The sequence below is a fragment of the Filicampus tigris genome, chromosome 2 (genome assembly GCF_054856515.1).
Source record: "Filicampus tigris isolate MCC_2025a chromosome 2, RoL_Ftig_1.0, whole genome shotgun sequence".
Classification (NCBI taxonomy): domain Eukaryota; kingdom Metazoa; phylum Chordata; class Actinopteri; order Syngnathiformes; family Syngnathidae; genus Filicampus; species Filicampus tigris.
This window is the reverse complement of record NC_141218.1, coordinates 25,900,942-25,923,399: the sequence shown is the minus strand read 5'-3', so window position 1 is coordinate 25,923,399 and position 22,458 is coordinate 25,900,942.

The following is a 22,458-nucleotide window of genomic DNA, read 5'->3' as shown; positions in this document are numbered from 1 at the left end:
TAACTGTTTCAACTGTATATTAAGCTACGCGCAGCACTCAAGTATGACGCTGCCACATCAAGGTGGAGTTCATGCACTTCTTCTGACGTCCCAACTCTGACCCCACCTCCCACCCCCCCAAAAAAGTCTGCACTGTCATTAAAAATAAATAAATAAATAAAGTTCATTAGCTGGCTAATTTCCTATTCACACCCACTCACCGGCTGGGAGTATTGTGAGTGGATTGAATTGTTTACAATTGTTTAACCAAGATAGCATTTAACTGCCAACCCCACTACGTCCGGTCACTAGACCGCAGCCCGCCAAGGGACATGATGAGAATATTTAGGCAATACTATTGCGTATTGCCAAACTTTTGCGTTATAATGCAATCGATTTTCTTTTTTTTTTTATTGCTTTATTTACCAATAAAATAATTATTGCAAAATAATGCAAGGTTATTTTAGGAGAAAACTTTCACTACCGTGTCGATTAAGTGTACTTAGGCGCTGGCAGAGATTTTTACGCTCTAAAGATGTCCCACACAAGGACATACTGCGCATGCAAAGGGAAAAGGTATGTGCTAAATGTTAATAGTTAGTTAACAAAACAAAATGGCTATACAGCTTTTTCCTACACCCAATGCATACCTTCTCCCGGATTATACACACAAGGCAGGCTGGGTGTTTTTCTGTCAATCAATGAAATGTCCTGTGGCATAATCCATGGTATTACATGTGTTGAACCACTAGAGGGAAGACTATGCCTGTGCAATGTTACTACAGAGAATTCATATAAAAAGTGATTTGCAGGCAGTTAATTAAGGCGAGTCCATGGTATCGCAGAAGAGAATAGTGGTCTTGATATTTAAAAGCACCCAACACAACACGTAAGTCTGTACTTGACCCGGTTAGGGACGAATAGAGGGATGGACAAATCCCACTTCCATCCTTGCTTAGTCTGTCCTTTTTGCAAAGACTTCTCATCCTCCATCCGTCCATACACAAAATGGGCAAAATGTCCCGGACGGACGCCCATCCCTGGGATCTCTGTTCATATGTCTGTTTTACACTATACTGTACATGTGGCAAGGCACGCAGACCAGAAGGAGCAGCAAAATGAATTGAATTGCAACATTACACATGAGACACACAATGTTGACTTCTTTATTATATTTGTAAAAGAACCAATTCTTACAAATGTACTGGATAAAATATACATATAAAAGTGTATAAATGCATAAAACCAATGAATAAGTGGCCAACCCTAAATACTAACCCTAATGCTAAGCCACCATTGTCTTGTCATGGCATGAAGTGAATTCAGGACAGTTGATACCATTATTGGGCATTTTCTGTTGGTAAATGAAGTTTAACCACATGAAATAATGTCAAATCACACACACACATACACGCACACACCCCAACCTCCGCCCCCCCCCCCCCCCCACACACACACACACCACACACACACACACACACATGCACACACACACACACACACACACACACACACCAGGTTTTTCAGATCCACATAGAGATTGAGTTTTGGAATGTCTTCACCTGAGCCATTGAGAATGATTAACCAGTCAGTTTTGGCAGTGCTGTTACAGAGGTATGGAAGAAAACATATTTCCAGAGGTTCTGCAAATGCCCAGGACCTTGAGAGTGTATTTTGCCTGAAGCATGCTTCCTGTTAATTTACACAACTGCCTGTGTAAATTAGACTACCTTTTTGGCCAAAGGCTAAATCACACCTTCTCATCTAGATCTGGTTTAACTTTACAATGGAAATAAAACAGTCCTAGTGTTGGTGTCCTTGTAAATTGATCTCTTGTCGATCCTCCAAGTAATTTAATTACAGAATATGCTAACATATGCAACACTGTTAAACAGTATATGAATCATAACACAGCAACAGATACTGAACCAGGCCGGCTGCACATAAGTGGTGGTTCTATCTTGGTGGATAGAAGATAAGTGTAGCTGGGCTGAAGGGTTTACTACACATGCAGTCACCAGCATACTGGCTTGTTAAGTGTCACAAACTATGTAGTTGAGAGTGCGTGTGGCAGCATGGAGGGGAAGTAATGCTTCGGCTTGCCTGTGCAGTGGTATTTTGCACGTCAACATTTATTTCCCCAAAAATGCAGTTTATTCTAAACAGAGAATGTGGTTCTGTGATTTGCTTTTGTTTGGGCACGCTCCTCTGTTTGTGTCCATGGCCTACTGCATAAATGAGAAGAATGGGAGAATTATTGATGTGCTGTTAATTTTTTATATTCATCTTACGAGGAAGGAGGGAACTATTTTCAAATAATTTGTGTTTAAAGGGGTGAAAAAACAGCAAAACAAAAAGGAAGATCGGTTGAGTGATTTTTGTTTAAAATATGGGCATGTCAGCATTTTCAGATACGAATCAGGCAGTATGGTCAAAGCGCTTTCAATTGTGTATCGCTTTTCCACTTACAAGGTACTCAAAGCGCTTTAATACCATCTCCTCATTCACCTACTGATGACGAAGCATCAGGAGCAATTAGGGGTTCAGTATCCTGCTCAAGGACACTTCAACATGGAACATGGTTGCGGATCGAAACTACAACCTTGCCATTGTGTCCGTGTGACTGAAAGGCAGAGCTGGACATTTCACCTATGCGACGGACTAGTCTGTTTATCCGCCTATGACAGACGCCCATTTTGTAGCCGATAAACGGGAAACTTTAAAAAATAGTCGGACTAAGCATAGTCGGAAGCCCATTTTTTTCCATCTATGGAATCGTCTATTTTCGCGGTGAGGCGAGGTTTCTGTAACAATAGTATTGTTAGATTAAGTTGTTGTTATTTGGGGGGCGCGAGTGGTAGTTTGTCGCAGTTGGTAGTTGTGAACGCTAATGGAAGCCCGTTAAAAATCATAGGCGGACCGGCCTATAGGCGATTACTATTTTTCACGGCCGGACAAAAAGGCGGATAGATGGACGGCAGAAGGGTACCCCGGCTGCAGGCGGTAGGCAATAAACGGACTGCGACTTTTCAGTAAAATGCCCAGCTCTGCCGTATGGTACATATCACTGTTTTATTTGTTATTTTCAGACGTTGCAGCTCTAATGACTGGTACGTCACCAGGCCTGGAAATGTCACTGTAATGGCAATGTAAAATCCTTGTTATATTATTTATTTTCCTAGCCCCAAACTTCACATAGTTATTTATGTCACACACATGCAGTATGCAAATATTTATAGTATTTGTGTTTTATTTTGTTATATTTTCTCCCATTGCTGTGACTTTTTTTCATCTTGGGTTAGGATATACCAATCTGTCCTGAGCTTGCAAGTTGGAATTTTGAGTACATGTGGTGTTCCGATAAATATTTCCTTTCAGGTGGATATATTAACAATAACAATAATAATGAGAATAGTAATAATCCCATCCATGGGGCGTCACCTTATAGTTGTGGAGGGGATTCTGTATCCCAATGACGTTAGGAGCTACGTTCCCTGGAGCTTCATGGGTCACCCATGGGAGACAAGTCCTAGGTAAGGGACCAGAAAAGTATGGTTCCCAGACCCTTATGATGAATAACATAGTTTTCCCTTGTCCAGACATGGGTCAGGCGAGGTCCCTCTCTGAAGTCAGGCCTGGAGGTGGGGATTGTTGGCGAGTGCCTAGTGGCCAGGCCTGCACCCATGGTGCTTGGCTGGGCTCAGTCTGAAAGTACATGAGAACCCCTTCTCATGGGCTCACCACCTGTGGGAGGGGGCAAGGGGGACAGGTGCAATGTGTGCTGGGCGGTGGCCAAAGGCAGATAGCCTGGTGGTCCAATTCCTGGCTACAGAATCTAGATCTAGGGATGTGGAATGTCCCCTCTTTGGCAGGAAAGGAGGCTGAGTTGGTGTGCGAGGTCATGAAGTTCAGACTAGATATACAGTAGTCATGCTCGCCTCAACACACAGCGTGGACTCTGGTACCAGTCCTCTCAAGAGGTGTTGGACTCTATTCCACTCTGGAGTTGCTCACAGTGAGAGTCACCAAGCAGATGTTGGCAAACATATTACCCCCCGGCTTGGTGCCTGTACGTTGTGGTTTATTCCGGTTGATGAGAGGGTAGCCTCCCTCTGCCTTCAGGTGGGGGAACGAGTCCTGACTGTTGTTTGTACCTATGCACCAAACAACAGTTAAGAGTATCCAACCTTTTTGGAGTCCTTGGAAGGGGTGCTGGAGAGTGAACAGTGGGGACTCCATTGTTCTGCTGGGGGACTTCAGTGCTCACTGGCCATTGACAGCCTGAGGGGAGGAGCAAGTCATTCTCTTATCAGGAGGGCGTAGCAGTGCACTATCAACACTGTGCATGGTGGGTAATGGGGCGCTGCTGGGATGATGTCAGTTAGTGAAAAGAATACTTCGAAGACCTCCTTAATTCCACCGACATGCCTACCCATGAGGAAGCAGAGTCTAGCATTTCTGAGGTGGGCTATCCTATCTCTGGGATTGAAGTCACTGAGGTGGTTAAAAGGTTCCTCGGTGGCAAGAAAAGATCCGCCCAGAGATCCTAAAGTCCCTGGATGTTCTCGGGCTGTCCTGGTTCATACGCTTCTGCAACATTGTGAGTACATCGGGGACAGTGCCTCTGTACAGACTGGCATGGCGGTTTCCCTATTTAAAACGGGATACCGGAGGGTGTGTTCCAACTACAGGGGGATCACACTCCTCAACCTCCCTGGTTAGGTCTATTCATAGGTGCTGGAGGGTTGGGTTTATTTTTGGGTGAGAGATGGACTGCCAAGGCTGCCCTTTGTTACCGATTCTATTCTTAACATTTCTATTTATTACCTTACTAATTTCTAAGCACAGCCAACGTGCTAAGGTGGTCCGTTTTGGAGGCCTCAGTTTTGCATCTCTACTTTTTGCAGATCACATGGTACTTTTGACTTCTTCAAGCCACAATCTCCAACTCTCACAGGCAAGTGTCATGCAGTTGGGAGGAAAATCAGCACTACCAAATCTGAGACCATGATCCTCAGTCAGAAAAGGGTGCAATGTCCTCTCCAGGTCAGGAATGCGATCCTGCCCCAAATGGATGAGTTCAACTATCTTGGGGTCTTGTTCGCGAGTGAGAGAAGAATGGAACAGGAGATCGGAAGGTTGATCGGTGCAACGTCTGCAGTGGTGTGCACTTTGTTTCGGTCCGTCGCAGTGAAGAAGGAGCTGAGCTCTCAATTTATTGGTCAAGTTATATTCCAATCCTCACCTATGGTCTCGAGCTGTGGGTCGTGACCGGAAGAACAAGATTCCAGATAAAAGTGGCTGAAATGACTTTCCTCTGCAAGGGGTCCGTGCTCTCCCTTAGAGATGGTGTGAAAAGCTCTGTCATCCATAAAGAGCTTAGAATGGAGCCAATGCTCCTGCACATTGAGAGGAGACCGATGAGGTGGCTCGGGCATCTGATTAGGATGCCTCCTGGAAGCCTCTCTAGTGAGCTGTTCCAGGCATGTCCCTCCATCAGGATGCCTCAAGGATGACCCAGGATACACTGGAGACATTGTGTCTCCCAGCTGGCTTTGGAACTGGATGAAGCGGCTGTGGACATGTAATTCCCATGGGCTGCTGCCCCTGCCATCTGACCCTGGATAAGTGGAAGTAAATGGATGGTTGAATATTAAAAAAAAAAAATAATAATAATAATAATGATAACCATAATCATAATCAGTAGTAGTATTACTAATGTCCAACATTTTTGGAATGTGGCATATGTGAACGTTGAAACTAGTCAACATAAATACAAACCTTATTGTTTTAGAAAAGAAAAAAAAAATCAGTGCATAGCACACTACAGTCCAATTGTGTAAAACGTATTCACTGATTTTCAGTGGAAGAAGACTGGTTGAAAATTGTGACACAAGCAAGTTTCTTTTTGTCATGTATTTTTATGCTGAGGCGTAAGGTACAGGAATTTTCGGAATTAGTACAGGAAATGTTTGATTTACCTAAAATCTGCTCACTGAGCGGTGACAACACCTCAAGTGATCTTAAAGCATTCAAACAGATTGTGGCTGGGAGAGGAGCCAGGATAGCAGCCTTCTTCCTGACACATTTGCCAGGAAACAAGCTTTATACCAGACTCAGTGGTTGCTGTGAATCTGAAACACAAATTGTTTTTACTCAGTGGGTTGTTTTTATCACACTGGCCGTGGCACAGTATCCCAAAACAGATGGAAACAGAAAACTGTGTAGTTGTTTAACTTTGTTTTATTGACACCTTCTCTGTTGTGTTTTGTAAACAGTACGTAATGGTGATGAAACAGTGTGGTTTTTAACTACAATTCCATGAGTGTTGTATTGGAAGTGTAACTGACCATAGAAAAGTTCAAAATCATTCGACAAATTTGACATGAAACTATGTGAAGTTGCCTTTCATTCATTATAAGTAAAAGTTTTGGGGGGATAAGTATTGACTGTCAAATCAGTGCAGCAGAGACGATAAAACTAGCTAGTACAACTCACCGAGGCAGAACAAATGCTCCTTTTTTTTCTCCCTTGTTGATCTCTCCCTGGTTGACATGTCCTGTTTCCCTCTCCGACTCGTTCAAAGGCTAACAGCCTCATTTGAGTCATCTCTCAAGACATGGAGACATGACTGTAGTTATTTGAATAGAGTTGCTCGGACCAGACTCATGGTGGCATGCCTCCCTGTGCATTCAGGCCAAGTCATGATTGCTGCGCTTGGAGCCACTGTAGCTCTCTCATCTTGGTCTAGTTTAGAGTAGCTTTATGCTTTATAATAAAGTCAGACAATTCAACTAAACTTCATCATACTTTTTTGGGGGGAGAGGCAGTGATAGAACAAAGATAAATTTCGCAATCCTGTATTTTTCTCACACTCAATTGCTGTGGATTGTATTTGAGAAAAAAGCATTTAGCATTTAGAAAAAAGCATTTAGTGTAATAATATGAGGACATTTTAATAGCTTTAACGAATTATACAAATCAGTGTAGTGAAAGTAGTAGACCAGAGTATGTGATCCATTTTGATCTTTATCGATTCAATCTCAGTTAATTTCACTGCCTCAGTAACATTGTGTTATTTTGAGAAAGATCACTTGTGCAGTCACACAAAACAGAATATAATTATTTTACAAATAAAACAATAATATTTTATCTTAAAATCCAAATTTCCAAAGGACTATGTCAAATGGTAAGGGGGGTCGGGGGGCGGGGGGGGCGGGGGGTCAAGCACAGAAGGGGTTTTGGAAATGGGAGACGAGACCAAGCTTAACAAAAATGCATATGACGACATCTACAATCACATACAATGGTATTGCTGGTAATGGGAGCCTGGTTCTGGAAGGATTAAGGAAGAGAAAACAAAAGGATTCAGAACTTTTTTTTTTTAATTACCCGAACAAGAGCACACTCTTGTCAATGCCTGACATCACGTGTTGAGGGCTCAGGCAACAACCAATCACGGCTCACCTAATGTTCACAAGCTGAGCCATGATTGGTTGTTAGCTGAGCATTCAAAAGATTGTGATGTCATGTTCAGTCAACAGAAAGTGTCGAAATGCATTTTTAATGGTATTAATTTCATTCATTCATTCATTCATTATCCATACCGCTTATCCTCACAAGGGTCGCGGGCGTGCTGGAGCCTATCCCAGCTGTCTTGGGGCAGTAGGCGGGGGACCCCCTGAATCGGTTGCCAGCCAATCGCAGGGCACACAGAGACAAACATCCGCACTCACAATCACACCTAGGGGCAATTTAGAGAGTCCAATCAACTTACCATGCATGTTTTTTTTGGAATGTGGGAGGAAACCGGAGTACCCGGAGGAAACCCACGCAGGCACGGGGAGAACATGCAAACTCCACACAGGGAGGCCGGAGCTGGGATCGAACCCACGACCTCTGAACTGAGGCGGACTAGCTAACCAGTCGACCACCGTGCCGCCTGGTATTAATTTGTATATGAAAAATAATGAAGTTCTGTCAGGGGAAAATCGCTCATCCTCCAAGGCGCAGCCCTCGCCATGAAGTCAGAAACAATAGACACGGGCACCTGGTATGAGATACTGGCCAGGAGAGATGAGACCACCAATGAATTGGTTCAGAGCTCTCTCAAATTCATTATAGACAAAATATTAATATTTACCGCTGAAAATTGCTATATACTGTATATAGCTGTGGGGGAAAGTACAATCCCAGGCCATTCTAATAGGATGTAATGTTTAAAATAAGTATTACTGCTACTCAATCTTGAGTCTAGTGCTTTCCTTAAGCATAAATTCAAAATATACCTACCCTAGCTGTTTACATGTTCACATTACGACATCTCGGACGTTCTGCAAATGCTTACATGAAGATCTCTGATATGGGTGAGTTTGAAATACACAATTAAATTAAATGAATAAAAATACAATATATACACTAAATTGGCATTGAGTGCGGTGAAGTTGTTCTATTCTGCATCGACCGAGTAGGACAAGAACTGAGGAGGACCTTTTCCCCAGAGGCTTTGCTGTGGAGGTCTCGGCATTGACCGACCGGGAAAAGTCCTGAGGTGAATCAGTTCCCCGGAGGCGTCTACCTATTGCACTTAATTTCAATAAATAGACTTTCATGCTGTTTAAACTACCATTGTATCGTGTGATTCATGTTGTCCACTTGGCATCCATTGTAGCCTGGTCATGCTGAAAGGGGGTCCCTTCATCTGTGAGCCCTTCCCAAGGTTTCTTCTTTTTTCCTGAAATGGGTTTTCTTTGAGGTTTTTCTTGCCCAGAAGGTGGGATTGTGAACAGTAGGCTTTTGAAGCCCTTCGAGACGCTTCGTGATTAAGAGCTATAAAGATGTCTTGCCTTTTCTTTGATGAATTATTAACTTGATACCAATTCTGAGATGACAGCTCAACAACTTTTCCTTATAAGATGACCCTTTCTTGCGGATGTTTGTTTGTCTCTGTGTGCCCTGCGATTGGCTGGCAACCAATTCAGGGTTTCCCCCGCCTACTGCCCGAAGACAGCTGGGATAGGCTCCAGCACGCCCCGCGACCCTTGTGAGGATAAATGGTATAGATAATGGATGGATGGATGATCCTTTCTTTGATGATATATTGTCCAGTCTGATAAAACTGCTTCATGCAATCATTGTCATGTCATACACTTGGCTTGTTGAAATTCATTGTAAATTGGACTAACTGCTTAACCCATTAGATTAGCAATAGCTTATTCCAACTGCGACTCTACCAAGTCAACATGCCTCCACCGCGAACACCAGCTCAAGCTCTTGCCCTGGCAAAGAGGTGTTGTTCCGTGCCGCTCTACAAACTAGGATCGTACCACCACGGTCCTCGCCTTTGGCCATGTCATGCTGAACGCCCCTCCCACAAGTGGTGAGCCATTTTCGGGCTGTGCCTGGTCGTTCCCCAGCCACCAGACACTCAGCCCAACCCCCAAAATCAGATTCATTCCTAGTATACTATCCACACAAAATTTCGTGCAGCTATCAATACTTTAAATAATATACTTAATTTGCTTGTTTTTTCATGCTATCTTTAAGACATGACAACACAGTAACACCTTCTTGTCTGACAAGGTCAAAGCTCTACACAATCATTGTACATGTAGTCACATGGTCTGTAATTCATCACTGTAATGATTCCGTTGAGATAACGAGCCGATGCATTGATAAATTATTTATTCTTGGTGATAAAATGGAAGGCAGCAGGGAGAAAAAAAGCCAACCCTACTGTGCATTTGCTTGAAGGACATAAAATAAGAAAGCTGTTTGGTACCTTGCTGTGTGCCCCTGGCCATGTTGTAATGAAAGTCCTGGCACTCTAAATATATAATGAGGAGGGAGTGTGCTAAAAATGTTTTGTGGTATTTCAATGTTCATCTGAACTCATCTCAAGGTTCCTAGCTTGAGATATACAACAATGCAATCAACGTTCTTCATGATAAACACCAAGGCCTCCACGAATAAGAGCTGTATTCTTTTCTTTTTTAACTCGTATAGTTAACATTTATTGAATTAAGCTCTTACTATAACAACAAAATTATTTTTACCATGTCATATGCATTAATAGATAAAAATAAATGTTGCTTTTTTGCTATTAGAGTATTTATTCAAACAATAAATAGGACTATGCTCAGTTTCTGATTTCTGTTTAAATGCTATACTCAGGGGCACACATAAAAATGTTGATGTGGTCCTCAAATAAGCACCAGAGGTTGCCTTTTGGTGCTCATTTTTTTTCCCTGCCCACCAACTTCGTGGATGAACTTAAAGACTTGCAGCTCATCTAGGCAAGGTTTATCATTAGTTTGGATATGTCATTTAAATAGAACTGAAGAAAACGCTTTTCTTTTTTTTCCCAATGTTCAACTTTTTATTTCCTAATTATAACAACATATCAGGGCTACCCAATGGCCCACCACAATGGTTGTTCATATGCTACACAACGCGCCGCAAGGGTCTACTTCAAAATATAAGCAAAACAAACAGGATGGTACACGGATATCAATGCCTATAATTTTGTTATTTTGAAGTTGGCCTTGATAGCCTGACTGCAATCCAGATGACTGATATTTCATCATAGAGAAAGGGGGCCCAAAGCACAGAAATAGCAAAGGGTATCATCTGAAATGTCATGTTCTGTGTTTTGCGGATTTTGATAGGAATTTTTCTTTTTGTTTTTGCATGTTTTCCTTGTGTCATGTGTGTTGGTCGTTAGGTCCCTTGTGTCAGCCTATCAACTCCCAGAGCCATTTGTCTCTTCCAGGTATTCCTAGTTGTCTCATTTGTTTGTATTTAGTTCCCATCCTCCTTTCAGTGTTTGTTGGATCATTTTATTGTGTTGGTGTCACTGTCATGTTCCTGCTTGTGAGTGTATACCTAGTTTTTGGTTTGCAGGACGCTCTTCAGAGGCGTACTTAAAACATGGACATCCTGGCTGCAAAAGTTGACAAATTTTGCACCATGTTTCGTTCTCACCTGGCACCGACTCAGAATGTCCTCCAGCCGCTCTTTGGTCTCATTCCTGTTCCAGTGGCACAGGTCCTGCAGCTGCCACACACGCCTGTTTCGGCGGTGCACATCCTGCTGCCGCCACCCGCTCCGCCTGTGGCGAAGCATCTCCTGCACCAGGCCCCCGTCCCTGCCCCTCGACAACCCCAGGCCCCCATCCTTGCTCCGGCGGAGCACACGCTGCGGCCGCCCACCAACCCTGCTCTGGCAGCGTACGCCCTGCAGCTGCCCTCGCCTTCCGTGGGGCCTCTGGGACACCCACCCAATGGCCCCGCCGAGCACTTCTTGTCGGGCCTCCGGGGCGCCCACTGGACTGTTTTGTGATTTGTGGATTTTGGTTTTGGTTAGATTTTAGTTTTGTCATGGTTTCCTTGTATCATATGTTGTGTTCATCTGTGCTTATCAATTCCCACAGCCAATTGTGTGTTGTCCAGGTGTTCCTCATTGTCTCATTTTTTCTCATATTTAGTACCTAGCCTCCTTTCCATCTTTGTTGGATCATTTGCTTCTGTTGGTGTCACTGTTGTGTTCCTGCCTCTGAGTGGATTCCTAATTTTCGGTTTGTGACTTTGTTTTTAGTTTTTTTTGGACTTAGTTGATTCCACGTGCCCTTTCTTTTTTATTTTGAGATAAGTCTTGTTTTAAGTGTCATACTGCCTTGCATACCTGCTTTTGGGTACTGAACCATACACACACCGTAACAAGAAGTTTAAGATTCTAGAGTGTTTAAATTGCTCTCCGGACTTAAATACCACTGCACATGTATTGTATGAAATAGAGGACTGAAGGGAGTACCCCTAAACAAACAGAAAATGAAAGAGGCTGCATCAAAAGCCTGGAAAATCCACAAAGGAAGAATGCAAAAGTGATGTCAGTGGATAACAGATTTGCTGCAGGTATTGCACTCAGATAATTTACAACTAATCTAAGTCTATACAAATAGATAACATACATGCACTCGTTTTTAGCTACCTCTGGAGGCGGCCATTTTGTCTTCTGTCGCCTGAAAATGACTCACGACTGGCCTGGTTTCTGAATCTGGGCCGCGATGGGTCGTTGTGAGCAGTTGTGATGTCATTTTCAGTCAACAGAAGAGAAAATGGCCCCCAGAGATGGCTAAAAACGAGTGGATTAACACTTATTCCACAAACGCAATATTTATTAGAATACCCTGTTTCAACTAGTGGGCTTGCATAGAACATATTCTTGAAAACAATTTTTTTGCGTTGACTTCCGCTTCAACCAATTATGAGTTGGACAGTAGAGCTAATTCTGATTGGCTGTTTACCATCCAATCGCATTTTACAGCACTATAATGTCTGGGAAGTCTCAAACACAAACAGTCAATGGAAGGGTCGGTATTCTTCTGGATTCTAAAACAATTTGTTGTTCTTATTGTTGTGGTAATAATTCAAAGATACATTTTTTCCAAGTACCTTTGTTTGATTTAACGTTATTGTCTTTTGAGACACCAGAATTTTTCTTCCCCGGTTTCTCACCACCTGTTTGTTACGATTGGATAATTCACCATTGGCTCCCTGTGCTCTTTATGAGAGCAGGTTCACACTGAGCACGTGTGACCGACGTGACAGATTTTGGTCACACTGAGGAAAACGTTATTCTACCTGCAACGTCATCGAGTAAAATCGGTTTGGTGGTGGGTCAGTCATGGTTTGGGAGGCATTTCTTTGAAAGGCGGAACAGCTCTCCTTGTGCAAGCCAGAGGCACCTTGACTGTCGTTAAATACCTTTAGATCCCCAGACTCGTTATGAAACCATATACCTGTGCAGTGGATCCTGGATTCCTTCTGATGCATGACAAGTCAGGTCTCATCTGGCTAATGTGCGTGGGTAGTTCCTGCCTGATGAAGAGGGTGATGCTATGGACTGACTTGACCATTCCCCAGACCTGAATTCAATTGAGCATATCAGGGACAGCATGCAATGATGACGAAACCTGTTCAACACCAAAGACTGTCCACAGTTGACTAATGCTTTAATCCAGGTTCGCGAGATACAATTTGTCGTCTCATCAGGAGCATGCCCAGGCATGGTAGGAGTGTCATACAGGCACAAGGAGGCCACACACTCTAACTGAACCTCATTTTGACACTGAAGTTGGATCAACATGTACAGCGTTTTTTCCTGGATCAGATTGAAGCAGAGGTGGTACCATCCTCACCATGCACCATGACGTGCATGTATTCTGTAAATTCAAATCACTTTCTTCTACAGGGAACATATTTAAAGAGTTCCAATACGAATGACTATTATCACATTAACGCCTTCATTTATTAAAATCTGAGCCACATTTTTAAAGTGTTATTGCAAAGAGCCACATGATGGGCGCACATACAATAGACCAGCATATGAGATCACAATATATGTTAGCTTTGCTCTGTATTTGTGCTGGTGTTGCTGTTTCTTTGTTGTACGTTTTTTTTAGTGGAGCTGCCATTACATTCAACAAAAACTGTGTTGACAACCTGTGTTGAACTTCATATTTTTATTATACTCTGATTTTTTTTCCCTCCTATTTTGAAAGTGAACTTGGTAAGCAACACTACTCAACGTTTATTTTCCCTCAATATCATTTGAGTCAAAGTGCATGCGGGAGATGCACGTATAGCTAGTACTTTGCTTGCCGCGCTCGGACAAGCCCTTTATCAGACGCGCAACAGCGTACTCATATTTGAAAGTGATAACAAAGCAGCCGACCAAGAAGTAAAAAGTGAGGCTTTTCCTACTGGTTTTAAAAATGTGTATTTCATTGTTACAAAAGAAAGCCCAGTCTTTGCACATTTTACAAAAGGAAAATCAACAGGAGACAAGATGTATCTTTCAGTGTTACAGTAAATGCACTTTATTTATCAATGATTCCTCCACTGTCCTCATGCCGTGACGTGTAAATAAGTCAGCCAAATTAGCAGTAAGTTGATTGTCAACCCCTCTCCTATTGGAAACACTTTGTGATGTCACGAGGACACCGCCATAAAGTAGAATGTGTTTCAATCTGAGGGGATTAGCCATCGATATGGCGCCTCCTTAGTGGCGAACGCTGCAACTGCAGTTAAAATACGTTGCTGTCGCAAACGAACATCTATCGCGCTGTGTTGAGCAATATCAATCACTCTGGCTGGAGGCAGGCTCCAAATTAGCTGAAGGCGGCCGCCTCGCAATTTTGAATGCAGGAAAAACCCTTATGTATTCTGAGTTTCCAATTTTTTATGAGCAGGATTCCAAAACCAGACTCCTATGGGATAGTTAAATTTTTCATTAATCGTTTTATGTTATTTTGTTCTCAACACATTTCACTGTGTGATTAATAAAGATTTTCAACTGGAAAAATTCCTTAATTGAGCTCTAGGATGTATTATTTTAGTGTTCGGTTTATTTATTTATTTGTTTTTTATTTTTTGCTGCGTACAGTTATTAAAAAGCTGTTTTGACTTTTACACATACGTGACCGTACACACACAATAAACCTTTTGGAACAACAGTGAAACTACAGATAGAATGACTATACAGACATCACCAACAAACCAAAACTAAACAACAGATTCCCTAACATAATTGGAGTTATAAATTCATTGCACCCACATTTCAATGAAAGCAACATCGCATAACGAATTCCGCTACATGAAGAGGAAATTATTTCATTCACTCAATGCAAATAATCTGCGATCTACGTGGGCTGGAGGAATTAACACACAATTCATTCATTCTACAGAATACTGCAGCTCTGTGGGTGCGCCCCTCCAATAAGAAGCTAAGGAAGGCTGGCTGTATATATACAGTAGTGACGTTACATGTCCCCATCTTGCAATACGGGTATCCAAATAACTTGCTTGTCTTCCTCCACTTAATTTAAAATAATTGTCGTCTGTGGGCTGTGACACATTTGTTTTTTAGGGTTTGAGTTAATGTCGACAAAAACATGCATGTTAAGTTGATTGGACACTCTAAATTGCCCCTAGGTGTGATTGTGAGTGTGGATGTTTGTTTGTCTTTGTGTGCCCTGCGATTGGCTGGCAACCAATTCAGGGTGTACCCCGCCTACTGCCCGAAGACAGCTGGGATAGGCTCCAGCACGCCCGCGACCCTTGTGAGGATAAGCGGTATCGATAATGGATGGATGGATGGAGTTAGTGTCGAACATTTTTTTTTCACCCACATTTTTTTCTTTTATTGGAAACACCTGCAATGACTGTTAAAAACAACACTATTTATTTGTTTTCATTTCTCAGACAAGTACCTCAATGTCAGCAATATCAGAGATTCTCTCTAGCCTCTTTGCCATGATTTCGGATTTTTTAAAGGGATTGCTGCTCCTTTATTTGGTCAATTGGAGTCATTCCTCAATGCAAAAGAGACCAGACATGCACATGTGTGGCAGTTTAAAACAGAGGGATTTATCAACATTCATTACTTACTGGCGTGTGTAGTACATACAATTTAAAATGTTTTTTTTTTCTTATTTTTTTACTTACGCTGTGCATATACTAAATTTCAGTTGTACAAAGTAATTTAGAAGCTGCTCTATGCACTTTTGGATAAATGAGGCCTCAGGTAATTACAAAGGGAATACATCCGTTTTCTTGTAGCTATACTATATATACACAGTCCAATGTCATCAGTGTGCTGTGCTATTAACATTAGATGCTGTTTTTCAGTGGTTACACCTCTTCAGGCAAAACTGAAATCTCTCCATTGGACATAAATAACAGCCATTATGAAATGAATTTGTAGCCATCAAATTTCTACAGCACTTAGCGGTTTGCCCAAAAGAACAGCTTTACTTGGTCACACACAGACACTGTCTCTCTCACACACACACACAAACACACACCCCTACACCCCCACACACACACACCCACACACGCACACACACACACACACACGTTTTAGAGCCAACAGACAAATACAGGTAAATATCTGATTTAATATAACCAATCTAAATCATGTAGCATAAAAAAAGGATGGATTAGTAAAGGCCCAAACTACATATAATGTTAGAAAGTTGTGCATCTGAGGGTGTGGTGAAAACTCTTGGATTAGACTATTTCATCTTCAAATTTGCTTCTCCTCCAGGCTGTAATATTTCTCATCAATCAGCAAGTTAGGTGTCAAGTGAGAACAATTCAGCCCAAATTGATTGTCAAGCTCTCTTTACTGTCCATTTATGAATCTGTAAAATGAATGGCTCTCTGATGCTGATAATTAGACATTGATAGAGTAAGAAAGGTATGCAACAGGACCGGATGACCTCATAAGATAATTAGCAGGTTATGTTTTCCTTTACTTGGAGACAAATAAATGTCTTATTAGGAAAAATTGGAAATTTATACAATTTTAAGATGGGAGGTTTTGGTCCAACAACCACCAATAATTTGATAATAGGCAAATTGACATCCGTCAAACTTCTAAAATAAATTTTAAGTTAAATAAGTACTTCTCAACAAGTCATGGAAATTGGTCTCAACATACGTTTATTTCCTTGTTTGGCGAAAGTTCAATGTGTCGACATGGGACCTATTTCCGTATTCATTTAGCTTCTTCTGGTATCTGTGATTGGGCAATATTGCAAGTGCTTTGAGATGATTACACTGACATTAACCATTGGTTTCTTAATTAAAGAGAAGCTATTTCAATAAATAACCTACAATACTCACACAACCACCTTTTTCATGTGTGATTGGAAGATGAAGGATGTGAAAGTGGAACTTCCGCCTTAAGCGACGGAGGGATCCAATTAGTTTTCAGTTTACAACAATGTGTTATGCACATTGCCAATGATGGTTATGCAGTGCAAGAGGAAAAATAACATAGATCCATCTGCTCATCCATGCCATATGAACGGTTTGTTCATGTATCAAAAATAGTAAATAAAGAGGGTTTTTTTTCACGAAAATGTTGTGCATAATGCAAATTGTTTGTAAGAAAGGGACATACGTAACTCAGGTTCCACTGTATTGTCTTAAATCGTCTCTAGGTAGTGTACACAATTGAATATAAGTTGAGAAGATTTGTAAATCATTCACATTTTAAACAATGCCCCAACTTCATTGGAACAGGGGTTTGTAATAAGTAATAATAATTGGGCTTGAATGTACAAAGTCGTTCTCTGATTGACACATAGCCGTGAGATGTGGGGTACTGTCAGCACTTTGCTGAGCATATGAGTTATTGTGCTGTTTACATGTCAAGTCCAGACAACATCAATAATTTATTACCAGTGAGGTTATTTGCAATCCATTTTTATGGTGCTTATGCTATCTGATTAAGCTAAAAGCTGCTGTCAGTGGACAACAGCCCTTAACATCTTCATTTGAAGTCCCCTCGTTAGGTTTGTTACTTCAGGAGCAGCGGCGAGTGATGCTGTGCAATGCATTAAATCCATCTCCTGGGTAAAGAAGATTGAGATACTTTGCATCCGCTGCAGTTACGTATGTGAAGGTGGCTCATGGTTAGGACTGGCTCATGGCCGATAAGTATGTTGCCGCCTCTCCTGAAATTTGATTTGAGAGATCATTTCGAAACTGTCACCGTCGATCTTTTTCGGTTTCATTCATTGTTCAGAAAACATATACTGAAATAGAGGTGAGTTGATATCTGATGCTGTCTTTTTTTTTTTTTAACCTTTCACTTTCTTGATACACTACTCATCGAAAGTAGTGTAGTGCACCATCCCAACTGTCCACCCATCTATCCATCTCTTCTAACCATCCATTCAACCATACACTATAGCATTAAAAAAGAGACATCAATATCTTACTCTGTTAAGATGGAAAATTTATCGGTTATGCCACACAGTGTGTGACAATAGAGATGGCTGTAAAACGTAAGGCAGTGTGGTCCTGCATGATTGAATCGTATTTTAAGACACCACTAAATCCAAATCACTCGATGATTTACGTCTCTCCACATACATCCTTATAACTCATGATACCATTACTTAGTACCACACAAATCTCATTTTTGGGGTCTTACAAGATGAGTCCCCAGGGGGGTGTTGCAGACTGATGCATATTCAGCTGCTGAGAGTAGCTGTTTTCCCTTCACATAACACAACTGCTCATTTCTCTTTTGGGGTTTAACGTTGCAAATTTAGTTTATTGCCAATTTCTATAGAGAGGTACTCTCATACTTTAGCGAACTTTTCACTGTTGAAAATTTTCTGTTGAGTAGACATGCTTGTGATGTTGCCCTTTTTTGGGGGACGATTTTTCGGGTGTTGTACTCAGTCGGTTTCTTCTGTGTGCATTGTGTGCTGTTGTTAGTCAGATAAAATGAATTTAATTCATTCCATTAACATGGTTCCCAAACATCTGGGTTCATGAACCATGGTAATGTTCCCCAATGAAGTTGATAGAAGTGCAATAAATCTGCTTCAGCTCCAAAACAAAGTTAGATTTACATTTTTTTTTTATTAGTGTGTGGTTAAAAGTAATTGACATCATTTTAGAAAAATGGAAATTTTGATAAATTGTTCTGGAATTGCCCTGTAATTGGCTGGCGACCAGTTCAGGGTGTACCCCGCCTACTGCCCGATGACAGCTGGGATAGGCTCCAGCACTCCCTTCCTTGTGAGGATAAGCGGTATAGATAATGGATGAATGCATGGATGGATGGATGTTCTGGAATTTAATTTCCATAGGTTGGAATATTAGCGGACAACTGACTGATGTTTGGTCTATGACTGATTTGCCTCAGTGGCAAATCCTCTTCCAACTTTCCACTGCAATACTCCTCCCATACATGTACTGGCCTGAAGCGCTACAGAATCATGAATGTTTTCCATTTCCTACATTGTTCTCCCTGGTTTGTACCTCTTGCTCTAGGTCAGTAGGGGTTCAAAGTCACTGTGCAAACATATAGCATGTTTATCCCCTATGCGGCCTACGTATTCCACTTGCATATTGCCATGGGCTTCAGAGTGACATCAGAGAGTGACTGTGTCTTGTCCACCTAGGAAGCTCCGTCTCATGTAGTCATATCTCAGTTGGATATCAACGCGCTGCAAATACAAGTCTGTTGAGTCAATCATTTGTTTGATTGATTGGTTTAATCTTAATTGTTCAAGTGTTATGCCCAACTGAATCACCATAGCCTGAAGGGTCTTGAGAAAAAAAAAAAAACTTCTACAAGAATACAAATGCAGGTGAAAAGCACTACTGTCAGTATCCCAAAATGATGTTTATGAGATTTTAGTGGTGCGAATGAACAAATAAATTCAAAGCCTGACTAACATAAATGGTCAAAAGACTTCCTGGGGTAAGCAAGAGTTAGCAGATTCTCAGATTAATGTCTTTATTGGCACGCCAGAGCTGCCATGCAAATGTTGGCCTGCCAAAAAGAGCATCTGAAGGGTTGCTTGACACAAAGCCACGAAGGAACCACTTATTTAAATGCAAGAAAGGTGATTTAAGTGACTTTTAACAGAACGAGATTGTTGGGTGCCAGCGGTGCTGGACTTAGTTTTTCAGAAACTGCTGATCTACTGGTGTTTTGACACGTAAACAACTTGAGTTCTTATTTAGGCTGAGCCCTTTGTAGTCACACACATTAACCTCAGATCCAGAGCACATTCGATTGCAGTGAGCTGTTTGATCGTTTTTTCAGAGAAATTAATCGGACAATGTAATGTAACAAAAATTTGCATAGTTGCTTTCCTAAAGGAAACAGTGGAATAGCCAGTTTGGATAGTCCCTAGTTAGCTATGACCCAAATGAGGACAAATGGAACTTCAAATGGATGGATGGACTGATACTTGTAATGCAATTTTCAAAATAAAGCTATACAAGTCCATTTTTTAAAAGAGGAAACCAGTGGAAAAACCTACCTTTAGCCGCAAAACCTTTCACTTCTAATTTATCGTTTTCGTTTCATTTATGACATCATATAATGCCAGTTAGTTCAGTGTACTAAAATGGCCGCAATAAACTATTTTACACAACCTGTTCTAGGATTTATTTGCCTTTTTTCCACCTCTGTTGTTGTGTTATATTTTCGTTAGTAGCATCAGGGCCACGACAGAGACACTAAATGTAAACGCACAGTATACATGTGGGTGTGGGGTGTGTGTTGGGGTTCACAAACTCATTCCTACTCAGTGTTGTGTTAAAAGTAATGTTGCAGTCTGGAGATTATTCTAGTCAAAAAATCCTGTGAATTTTAAGACGCACATTTGGCGTTTGTTGAACATTCATTTTGTGGACACACAGCATCAACAGTGTGACGTCAACATGGACGACAGTCTCTGAGGAATGTTACTGACTTCTTGTCAAATTAAAGGTTTTTGAAAGCTGAGTGAATGAATCTCCAGTCCACCCACATTGCTCATTTCCAATTGTTTTCCGACAACAATTGCTGTTTAAGAGGGAGTTAAAGATTAAGTGCAGTGATTTTAATTCTGTGTGGAAATGCTTGCTCTGCCTTTCCAACACAAGCAGTGCTTTTGATGGCCCATTTAATTTGTCACTGTGTTTCTGCACTGAGCCAATTTCCATTAGGTTGAGGCGGCGCGGAGCCGGTCGACACAAATACTAACAACCATTACTTGCCGGCCATCATGTTGGAAACATAAGCATCTTGTTTGTATTCCCGCCTTGTCACTATGTCTGCTTTCCTCAATCAGCCGCTCAACCATGACAGGCCAAATCCCTCGCTTTTTGCTCCTCTCCTCTTAGCTTTAATAGTGTGAAAGAATAATTTGCATGTTTGAGATCAAAAGACAAGAGGAAAATAGGGAGAAAAAATGCTAAATTGTCATCTTAGCCTATAATAACTTTCTTTTGCCAGTGTAGCGAACATGGGGGTCACTCGTAAGAGTGTCGATAGTTAATGGCGACCGGGAGCAATGCCTGCATTACTCCTGCTCGCCTCTTGGGGCATCATATCAAAGTTTTAGGTTACTTAGAGGGGAATTTGACGAAAAACCTCATTAAGTCAATCTTGCAATGTGAAGGAGCTACAATAAAATAAGTTGTCAGCTCTTTGAATAAAATAGAGGGTAATACGTTGACCCAAACACACAATTCACGCTTGACTTCTGTATATGGACAATGTTTATTAATTACAATTAGCTTTGATGTAGGCGACACGATGGTTGACTGGTTAGCATGTCCGCCTCACAGTTCAGAAGATGTGGGTTCGGTCCCGGCTCCGGCCTTCCTGTGTGGAGTTTGCATGTTCTCCCCGTGCCTGCGTGAGTTTTCGTACGGGTACTCCGGTTTCCTCCCACATTCCAAAAACATGCATTGTAGGTTGATTGATCACTCTAAATTGCTCCTAGGTGTGATTGTGAGTGTGTGTGTTTGTTTGTCTCTATGTGCGATGCGATCGGCTGGCAACCAGTTCAGGGTGTACCCCGCCCGCGACCCTTTTCAGGATAAGTATTCGGATAATGAATGGATGAATGGATTGTTTTGATGTAGCTCTCGTTTAGGCACTAATCAGATTGTATCTTTTAATGTATTGGCTTGTGAGTGCAAATTCTGTAGGACTTCATCTAAATTCTAATAAATCTCATTCATATCTATCTATCTATCTATCTATCTATCTATCTATCTATCTATCTATCTATCTATCTATATATATATATATATATATATATATATATAAATGCACATTGGCATAATATCCTGTATTACACAGGATAATAATTGATAGGAGAATTGATTGTTTGCCCATATGTCTACTTGTACAGTTTTGTTCAGAAATTTCTGGGCAGAGTTTTCACAAAGGATTTCGCCAAAGTCTGCAGCATCAACAGAGCTTTCTGGCCAAGGCAATACCGACAATTCTTATCTGATCTTGTACAAACTTCTATCACAAGATTGCTGGGCAGTGTTTTCTTTTTATTATTATTTTTAAGTCAGCGATGTGCACCCAACATATTATTTAAAAAATCATGTCGATTAGCCAGCTAACTAAACAGTCTACAGTGACAATGTAGTTGTGATTGAGTAGAGCTCCAGATCAGGTTACAACAGTAATGACTCACTGAGACGCATTGGGAATAATTAGCAGTGATGCAATTATGACTGTCATGTGGCACGAACGTGAACAGTCACTTAAATATTGGCCAATCCATGTATTGTCACACTACACAGGAAGGCATGACTGGGGAGGCCAGGCACATGGAGGCAAAGCATAGGTGGTTGGTTTTACAGGGGCTAGGGGTGGCTGCCACCTTTACCAAATACCTTGCCACCCCAGGTACCACTCCTACTGTTGGGAATACTGAATTCAAAATGTTATTATAAATGTTCCTGATATTGTCTCCATATTGTGTATAAACGGTTTAATCACTCGTTTAGAATTCACTCCTTCTCCTTATTTTCATTTCAAGTACAAGTATAAGTGCAGTTTTCTTTCTTTTGGTATTTTGCTAGATTTTGCACTAGTAGAATTGGGCGTAACGGGGCATTTCCACCTTTGTGCGCCGTTATGGGATGGAAA